This window comes from Pyrgilauda ruficollis, unplaced genomic scaffold, assembly GCF_017590135.1.
Source record: "Pyrgilauda ruficollis isolate IOZ18807 unplaced genomic scaffold, ASM1759013v1 scaffold139, whole genome shotgun sequence".
NCBI classification, from domain to species: Eukaryota; Metazoa; Chordata; class Aves; order Passeriformes; family Passeridae; genus Pyrgilauda; species Pyrgilauda ruficollis.
The window spans coordinates 1001373-1011406 of NW_024512432.1; positions in this window are offsets into that span (position 1 = coordinate 1001373).

The following is a 10034-nucleotide window of genomic DNA, read 5'->3' on the forward strand; positions in this document are numbered from 1 at the left end:
TTCCCTGGCAGCTTGTCAGGTGCAGCAGGGCTATAGGCAAGGCAGGAAATTCTGAACACCCAGTCTTACACCAGGGAGCCACGTGGAAAGCCTGAGGAAGGCAAGTTCAGCATCCACATCAGGAAACCAGCTTGCTCTTGGACTTCTTGGCTCTGCACTGGAGCCATGCTTCTTCTCCCAGTGGCTCGGGGACATGTGTGCAGCTGCCAAGGTAATTATTTAGCCCGTGTTTATCCCCTGGCATGGTTCTGTATCCATCACCACCTACCACACTGATCCTGGGAACGTTTTGCTACCAGGGGTCCCAGCTTGCCAAGCCCGAGTGTGGCCACCAGATGTCAGGGTTTCCTCACGGATGGACCAAACCCAGCCGGCTGCAGGCGGGAATGGAAGCCTTGGGATGCAGAGGTTTACAAGAGTGGAATGGTTTCCAAGCTAACTAGATGGCTGCTCTTGGTTTTAAACAGGGCTGTCAGCAAACAGCTGTAATACACCTTACTCTCTTGCTATCTAATCCTGGTAATCCTCATCCTCAATAGTTCTAGCAGCTGGCTCAGTGTCAGGACATAAATTTACTTAAACGAAAAACACTTTCCGAGGTGGCTAAAGCAAAGAAGACCTATCAATATGCCTGGTGATGAGCAAAAGGGCAAAGGGCTTGTGTGGCCTGTCACAACCACAAATGAGTACAGGAATATGAGGGTCTGACTTACTGGACCTGCTCGTGGTAGGAGACAGTTTTGGCCCAAAGCAGCAAGAGAAGACAGCAGGCATGGCATGCCAAGGTGGCAGCAGCAAGATGCTCTCCATGGAGGTTAGCTCTTCCCTGCTCCCTCCCACTGAGCTGCCTCGGAGGGGGCACAAGACCAGGGGGTGCTGCAGCAGAGGCAGGGACAGAGCGGGCTCCAACACAGTACTTTTAAGGGCAACTGCTTCTTTCTCACTAGGAATGAATGAGGTTGTGTCAGCCTGCCAGATGTACAGGCATATGCCAAAGGTAGAGTGGAAACATGCCAGGCTCACTCATCGCTCCAGGAAATCCGCTTGGATAAGAACAAACTTTCTCTGTTGTTTTTGTAAAACCTCTTAGACACCTACACTCACCTTGTCATCAGCTGTCTGCAGCTGATGTTATCTCACACGCTATGTGCCTCACTGGGAACGACGGGGGGCAATGGTGCAAGTGATGCAAGGCTTCCACTCTGAGCACCCTCAGCTGCAGCTACCCCGTTGCTCCCTGCTCTTGCTGGCAGCACCCCAAAAGATGTCCCCTTCCTGGGAGAGTGAAACAGGCAGCCACGAGGGCTGCCACTTGCCCTTATCTCTCGCGTGCTCTGCAAGTCCACAGCAGCGTCTGGACTTGGTGCAGCTCTGTCAGGTGCCCTTTGGCCGAAGCTGAGCACTGGTTGTGCACTCTGAGGCTGGTTGCATCATCCCTACAATCCTGACCTGGCCACCGAAAGTGGAGTGCCCCTGCCCTGCACACAGAGCGTGCGAGGGCCTGAGCTGGGCCCGCTGCTGGGTGAAGTGCTCTGATGTCAGCGCTGTGGGACTTGAGACAATTTCCCGGCAAAGTTTCATGTACACTTGAGTCACTCTGCCCTTTGCTCTAGAAATCTCCTGCTTTGACCTCAACAGAGAGCAGAAAAGAACAAGGGAGAAATTTCCCCCCCATTTCTGCTTCTACCCTTGCAACGCAGCTTTTACAATGGGGTAAATTGTGGAAATTTCCCTCAACCTTCAGCTCCTCTTTGAATGCTCCTGGTGGTGCTCCCAGCTCCTCACTGATTCAGCAGATAACGTGACTATCATATTCCTTCTTCCCTGTTGCTTGGGAGTGCAACAGGACATTACCCAAAATATTCGCATCTCAGGTACACGCTGTTTAACCTGCCTACAAATACCTGTTACTTGCAGATATCTTTTTTATTTTTTTTTTTGTATTTTCCCAAAGAATGCCCCAAATGAAGTGTCAGGATAACGGGATGGATGGTGTAGCACATCTGTCCCCTTCTGAGAAGATGACAGATTGACAGCAGCTGTTTCCCAAAGCCCCTCTGCCAGCAGTGGAAAGCAGTACTGCTTTCCTTGGAGGATGCTGGCAAAGAGGTGCTCCAGGTGCCTGCTGGGCCTGACCTTCAGCAATGTGTGCGAGGTGCTGGTGCCTCACATCTGGTCACATCTGGTGCCTGTAACCCAGACCTGCGAGAGGAGCCCTCGCTCAGGTTCTCCCTGCATCTCTGTGGTTTTCCAGGCAGGTTTCCAGGGGTGTGTGTCTATGCCTTGCACCTATCTAGGCCTCCAGAGGATCCCCCAGGTTCTAGACTCCTCAGGAAACAAAGAGAGCGATGGATCCCCGTTTCAGATGGCTTCTCTCTCAAAAAGGTGTCAGCCCAAGAGACCAAGGACAAAGAAAACTCAAGAGGAATGCATGGCTCTGCATGGCCCACTGGCAGCTGAACAGAGACAACTTGGAAGCTGTGCTTCCGTGTTGCTCCCTTTCTTTCTGTTTGGTTTCCCTTTCTATATTCCAAGGTAATTTTTGGCAAAACAAAACTGAGCAAACCCTCTGGCTTCACAGCAGGCAGACAAGGCACAGACAGACTCAGCTGCCAGGACAGATTCTGCCAGTTGCAGAAGGCAGGCCTCACTCCCCCGGTCATAAAATTAGAAATGAGTTAAACATGCAGCAGGTGTTAATGGGAGGCACGAACCGGCTGGCAAACCGCAGGCCTTGGAAAAGGTACAAACCAAACGCAGACAGGAAATCCCCCACCCAGCCAGGACCTGGAAGTTGTCTACACCTGAAGGAAAAGCAGCTGGATGATTTACTTTAGATTGATTATTTGCAAATGACTGAATGTCAATGACGTTCACTCTTAGTTCCACAGTGGCATTATCAAACGAGTGAAAAACCAGCCCTGGCTATCTCCTGCCACCGGTTTCCTCTGAGGAGTTGGCTCTGTCCGCGCCGCAGCCCTGCTCCTGACCTGCCTGAGTCACTTCAGCGTGACGCAAGTGTCAGAGGAGCACTGCTGCCAGCCAGTCTCACTCTGCACAGCTGGGCCACAGGCTGACACAGGGCACTCAGGGCCAGCTGAGCGATGTGCAAAGGGAATTAAGTCCATGAGCTGCAAGGAAGGCTAAATTTAATGCTAGAACCAGACTGGGGTGCCTCAAGGATCGCTGCTTACATAAAACATGTTTGTTCCCACCTTTACTATTCCTCCACAGCTATCCAAAAGCTGGAAAGATTACAGGGCAACACCTATTTTACAGATAAGGCAAATTTGGACAATGCTCACAAGGAGGAAGCTGGCTGGGACAACAGGCCCATACTTTTCTCCCTGGCATGCCATTTCACTAGGCCTGAATCTCTGCTTGAGCAGCACACCTTTTCTGAACCCCCACTCATCACTTTGAGTAGTCAATTTTTGATTTCCCTATTCCCACCCCTCCCCTGCCCCAGCATGCCCCTGTTAGGTCACACTGGCTCCAGCCAACTCTACAGGTATTTATCTCACAGAAGCAATCCATCACTTACATTCTGTGGTTTATTGACCTTCTCCCATCTGGCACGTGGCTCCATTACGGTTTGCTGTGTTACGTGACCTCCGTGTCCTCACGGATACACTGCCATGGCTCCCAGCTCCAGATCAGCACCAACTCCCTTGGTTAGGCCCTCCAAGATGGTGGGAAGGACCATGTCTCCAAAGCAACTCCTTTGGATCCACAGGCTTTTGTTGGGAAATGGGAACTCATTTGAACAGCCTGCTGGCAAAGGTGGGCTATGCTGGGTGAACTCTGAAGTTCTTTGACTGTTGCTACAGATGGGACACTGAACTGGTCAGAGAGACACCCAGCGTACACACTTCCATGTGGCATTAGTTCAGCTCAGAAACCACTCACTGTGAATGAAGGGAAAAGGATAACCCAAGGCCTCTGAGGGAGGCTCTGGCAGTGACAAGCTGTGCTCCTAAAGGAGATACGAGCTTGTTATCTAATTCTTAGTGTACCAAGGGAGCATATTTACATTGCAAAGTGTTCCTCAATTAGTAAGTATTTTTAAAGCTTTCCAAATAAACTTCAAAGCAGGAGCACTTCCTTTTGGTAGGGAAGGGCTGGCTACGAGTGGGAGCTCTGAATGTCACCGTCTAATCACTTCCTTCCTGACATCAGGGCTCTCCCCACGGGTGGGCTTCTCTTTCCTTTGTTTCCTACCAGAAAAGCCTCATGAAATACAAGAAGGCTCCAGGGAGGGGGCTCAGAGTGGGCTGCTTATCACCTCTCTCCCAGTCAGTATGACTGGTTTCACAATCAGGACTACTACAAGCTGCAGGAGGCTTGGATCCTCAGCAGCCTGAGAAAGCTGTGCTGCTTCCCGGGGCAGAGCAGCAAGTACATGCCAGGAGAGTCAGGCGCCAGGGGAGGACAGCCAGGGGCTCCTGGCCTGCTGTCCCCGTAGCCACCACATTCCCCAGGGTCAGGCTCAGATTGCAGGGCACATCCTGGTTTAACTGGACACACAGTGCAATTCAGAAACATGTGTCTTTTGGAAATATGATTGACCCTTTGGAACTGACGCACCATGAAGCTGAACTTAAGAAAATCAACAATGCACTGCGAATATTTGGGCAATTTCCTCTTGGCACATAATTGCTTGTTTTGTGACCTAAACCCCAGTATTCCTTCCAGTCCTTCACAAGGGGACAGGTCACTTAAACTATTTATAGATGCTTTGATCCTTTCTGCAATCAAGGCGGATCACCCAGACGTGACAGAATTCCTGGTGCTGCCATCTTGAGCCATGCCTCGTGTGACCTACTCCTCGCAGGTGCCGTGGGCACACCTTATCAGCTCCATCTATTGCAGGCATTGCAGAGGTCCCTCCCTAGCACAGAGGATGCTTGGGAAATGCAGGATACCAGGCATGCTACACCGTGTCATTGGCTGCTGAGGAGGAGGTGAGGGAAGTCCACCTCGGCAGTACTTTTCCACTTGCATTCCCACCCAGGAGCTGGTAACCAGGCTGATGGGACAGAGGTCAGATGCAGCTTGGGATGCCTCAGTAGTTCAGTGATGCTAACATTGAGTTATTCTCAGGTATGAGAGCTCTCAGGTGTTCCTTCCTTCCACAAAGCACCTCCCATTATCTAGAGATTGATTAGTATCAATTGTCACTTGAGCCTCTTTCCAATCAGCAGTACTTTGTAGCTTTTTCCATGGCTGGGTAGGAGCAAAACTCCAGAGCTGTCAATTTCCAATGGAACAGGAATCCTAATGCAATTGCTTTGTTGCCATAACATTAGTGTGTTTCAATTTGACAATGGTGACAATACCTTTTTTGTCAAAAGGCAGTATTGATGTATTGCATCTAAAATATGAGATGGTAATAAACATAACTGTGAAAGAAAATTTCAACACAGAGAAATCAACCAAAATTACAGGTATCCTTTGGATCTAGGATAAGGGAAGGGGGGCAGTTCCTCTGTAAAGGAAACTTGAAGGGAACAAAGAGAGAGTGTGGTTGGGAAGGCAAAAGGCTGGCTGATGAGCAGATGCAGCCAGCCTGGGCACCTCTGGTGCTCAGGGCTGAGGATGTCAAGAATGTCTGGAGGCCTGGGACAAGCTGCAGGCTTTTTGGACTGTGACCTACTGGAACAAGCCAGTCAGATTTTGATCCATTGCAAAAGAAACCTGGAAAATACTCCTCTTGTTTAAATTTGTACCACCATTGCAACAGCAAAGCTTAACTTAGAACTTCCCACACTGATCTTCAGCTCCTGAAATCTTAGCCTTCAAAGTCAGCATTTCCATTTGACCCCTTCTGTGGTTCTATTATAAAGAACTTACAGTTGCATATACAGGGAAATCACTCCATCCCCTGCCTAAGAAATTATGTGACACATAAGCAAAAGAACCACCAAGCAGAGCATTTGAAACAAACTTCACTAAGTGGCCTGTTCCTCAAAAATTCCATCTCCCATAAATATTTTCTCCTCTCATTTCCTGTGTGCTACTTGTTGCGTTAATTGTTTAAGTCAAATCACCGTGTGGCAATTGCTAAGATGTGGCAGCTGACTGTAACTGCCCCAGGAGCAAGCGGAACTCCGTGCATGAGAAGGACAAGCAAGTGGAAATGGAAATCACCGATATGGCAAAGTGCAAACTGGTGGAGCAATAAAAAGTCCTGTCCAACTGGCAATGGCTTACTTGGTTCAAGTGGCCTTTAAATACGGATGAGAGACCTGCTCTAGGAAGAGTTTTTTAAAGACCAGAGGGCACAGGTTTGGGCTGATGCGGCTGTCCGTGACTCAGGGCCTCTGAGGTCATTCTTGCTGCTGGCATGAGAAGAAAGAAAGGGTGGAAAGCTCACACAGGACCATGGCAGCTTCTCACTTAAAATGAGTGGGATGTCACCCACCAGACTGGAGGAAGGCAGCGGCATCCCAGTTGCCCCTGCATGTCTGCAAGCAAGTTCAGAGGAGACACCATCTTTAAATTCCCTCCTTTCTCTCTTGTCCCCAGGAGGTTAGGGGTTTCTTCTCTTGTCATGCCCGCTCCCAGTGATTTCCCTTCTCCCTCTTCCGTGAAGCAGCATTTTGTCCTCAGCATCGACTCATCCTCTGCAGCCTGCACAGGCAGCATCAAAAAAACCTATGGCAAGCTGTGGCCTGTCCCTGGGAATGCCATACACAGGCAGAGGGAGCAGAGGGAGCAGAGGGAGGCACACAGGACTGACCTGGCTGCTGGAGGCAGGGAACTGCAGAAGATAAAATGCACCTGTTTTATTGAAGGCATGTTTACAGCAAGGATCAGATCCTGCCTTACTCTGCTAAAACCGTAAAGTGGAGTGGCTTTTCTGGAACAGCTCCCGAATGGGCTTGTCCAAACAGCAGCCAGGGAACATCAAAAGGTAGAAGTGATCACCCACAGATAAGCACCCCAACTGTCTGATCCTGAGCTACCCCCAGGCACGGCTCAGCATCTCGTCTGCCCGCGACAAGCTCTCTCTACAGCCTGCCCTTGCTCCAGAGCCTCTTTCCACGGTGACTGCTCCATACACATGGCAGAGAGCTAACTGACAGTCAGCAAGTTCTGACCACCAAAGAAAAGAAATGCCTGAGCGTGGAGCCCTTTGGGGAGAGAAGGGAATGGGAACACAGGACTGGGTCAGTGCTCGAGCAAGAGAGTCCTCGCTGCAGTGACCCAGCCGCAGTGGGAAGCGTGTTTGCACCAACCATCGCTCAGTAATTATAGCAACAGATGACTCAAGATCAAAGCGCTTTTGCGAATGATGTGGCGAAGCAAATCGATGGAAATCTCGGCTTTTTTATCTTTGGATCTGTCTTTAATGCTGACTTTCTGTCCGGCTTTAACCTGCCTGGGATAACATCTCTGCTCGGGGTGCTGCAGCCCCGGCCCAGGCAGAGCCCCGTGCAGCGCCCGGCTCCATCCAGGCTCCCGCCCCCCGCCGGCAGGGATGGGAGCAGGCAGGCTGGCCCTGGGGACACTGGGCTTCGGGGCCCGATCCCCACGGCGGTTCTCAGTGCACAAGGGCACGTTTGCTGTCACAGTGAGTCAACAGAGCCAGGTGCCCGGGCGCTTTGTGCTGACATGCCGAGGTGCTGCTGGTGCTGCTTCCAGGGGCTGCCCCTCCCATTATGAGCACCCCAGCAGGCAGCTGCTCCTCCGCTGGAAGCAGCCCAAGCGCTCCAGAGAATTCTTCTGATTCAACTGCTCCTGGCCTTGCCCGCCCATAAAGACAGATCCTAAAGAGGGCTGGACAGGAAGGCCTCTTCATTCAGGGTGGCACGGCACACGAAAACCAGGGCTGAGCAGCACGTGGAAAGGGTATCATTTGCCAACCCCTCCGAGTATATGCCACGATCACCCTTCACCTAGGCTGCATCTGTCTCCTCATCTGCTTTCTGTCGCTCCTGTCAGCTTCTATCACGTGTTTATCCTGAGTTTTGGAAAGAGTTAATTACTTTGCTAAGATGCTAAGCTCCGGTTGTCTCCTGGTGCCATGGATCGGTGAGTGCTCCATGGGTTCCACACACTGGTCTCTTGTGTGGTTGCACGCTGGCTCCAGACATCTGTCCTGCATGGTTCCTGGCTGAAGGTGTTTGAGCCACAAGGGCCAGAGTGTGGAGAGAAGGCCAGGGTGGCTCTGGGTTAGGTGAAGAGAACAAATCCTGACTTACAAAGTGTTCCTCAGGTGTCTCTGACACAGTCATGATCTCTCTGGGTGATCTCTGTTGCTTTAATTTTTTTAATTCCACAGGCAGTGAGTGCCTCCTGCACAGTTATCACGTGGCACGGAGGCCCACGTTGGATAAAGTTTCGAGCTGCCTCCTGGGACTAGGCACCAAGGCCATCTAAACATGGGATTTCCCAAATCACATCAATCATCTGGGTTTTTCCTGGCTTATGCTGAGATGCTGCTCCTACCTGCTTATTTCCCAACAGAGCAGAGAGGCTTAATTATTGGGTTGCAAAGTTCCCAAGGGTCTTTGAATTGGAATAGCGAGGTATCATGACATACTAGACCGTGATAAATTGTTATGCAAAAATTTGTTGTAATCCAGGGGAAGTCTGCCCCCCAAACCAGCTACCCAAAGTGCATTGTTTTGGTTGCTGTCATCAAAGTCTACAAGACGAACAGGCAATTCATTATCATTTTGAGTAGTGCTTTGAAAGTTATCATTTGAGCTTCTTAAAAGGTTAATCTTCTGTCCCTGGGATCCCCACAAGGAGCAATTAGAGTATCCTGTGGTGAAACACTGGATCATTATTAATGAAACTTGTGCTGCCCTGGAGTTTTAATTGACTCAAGTGTTTAAACACATGCCTGACTTAAAACATGTGGGCATTCTCATTCCTGCCACAGGAGCTACCAATGGTTTTCACGCAATGCCAAGAAATGCTAACTGTTAAAACCATGTTTGACCCTTTATTAACCTTAGTTCCTCACATGTCCTATCCAAAATCCCTCAACAGGGAGGGCTGAGCATTTAATGTGCCCTTGAGACAAAGCAGGGCTTTACCTACATTTTTCTTTCCTTTAGGAAAGAAAAGGAAGAAATGTCTGGATTCTGTCAGAGCAATAGGCATCCAGAATTTCTGGGTTTCTCCGAGTCACCTTCAGCTGGGGTCTGTAATATAAGGAACTATTTTTGCCAAAATTTTCAAGATGGGAGCTAAGCCTTGACATTTTCACATCAAACTGAACTACCAGGATGTTTGGCAGTGCCCGTGGCGTATGGGGACTTTCTTCTTTTGCTCATATGCAGAAAGCAAAGGGAGGTTTGCTGATTATTTAAAGGAAGTCAGGGTTTGACATTAATCTGTTCCCTCATCCTGCCCTTGCAATTCTCCTTTCCCATTGCAAGCTATTGGATGGAGGCAGAGAGGTTTCAGGACCAGGCCTGGTGTGCTACCTGCGTGTATGACCAGGATACAGCTGCATCTCAGTCCCTGCATGGAGATTCCCAACCACTCCCTCACTGCTGGCTGGATTTCCTGGGCTGTGTGTTGAGCACAAGAAGGCACAGACCTGGCTGGATTTGGATTTTGTGGGAGCGGGCCCACAGGGAGCAGAGCACTGGATGCTGCCAATGGCTCTCAGTGAGGAGCACTTCATGCAAGTCCCATCTGTGTTCCTGTTTCATGTTATGATCTAGGAGTGCAGCTACTGCTCAGGCAGTTGCCAGCTGGCCACAGCAACTGCAGGTGTGTGTTTCTTTATTTGTTTATATATGTAAATCGAGTCCAAAGTCTCAAATGATTAAGTCATGCAATGTGAGGCATGTGACAGAGTGGTTAATAGTGAGGGGTAGACAAGGATGACAGGAGGAAAGCATTTCAAAGTGGCAGCTGTGAGGTAAATCATACTGGAATTGGGTAACCTGGTTTTAGGGGAGAGGTTGGAAAGGAAGGGCGTAGCACTGGGAGAGCTCTTGTTTTTTTTCCCTCTGGGAAGGGCCCTGATCCTCAGATTTGGGCCCTGATTTTTATTTCCATCTGCTGCT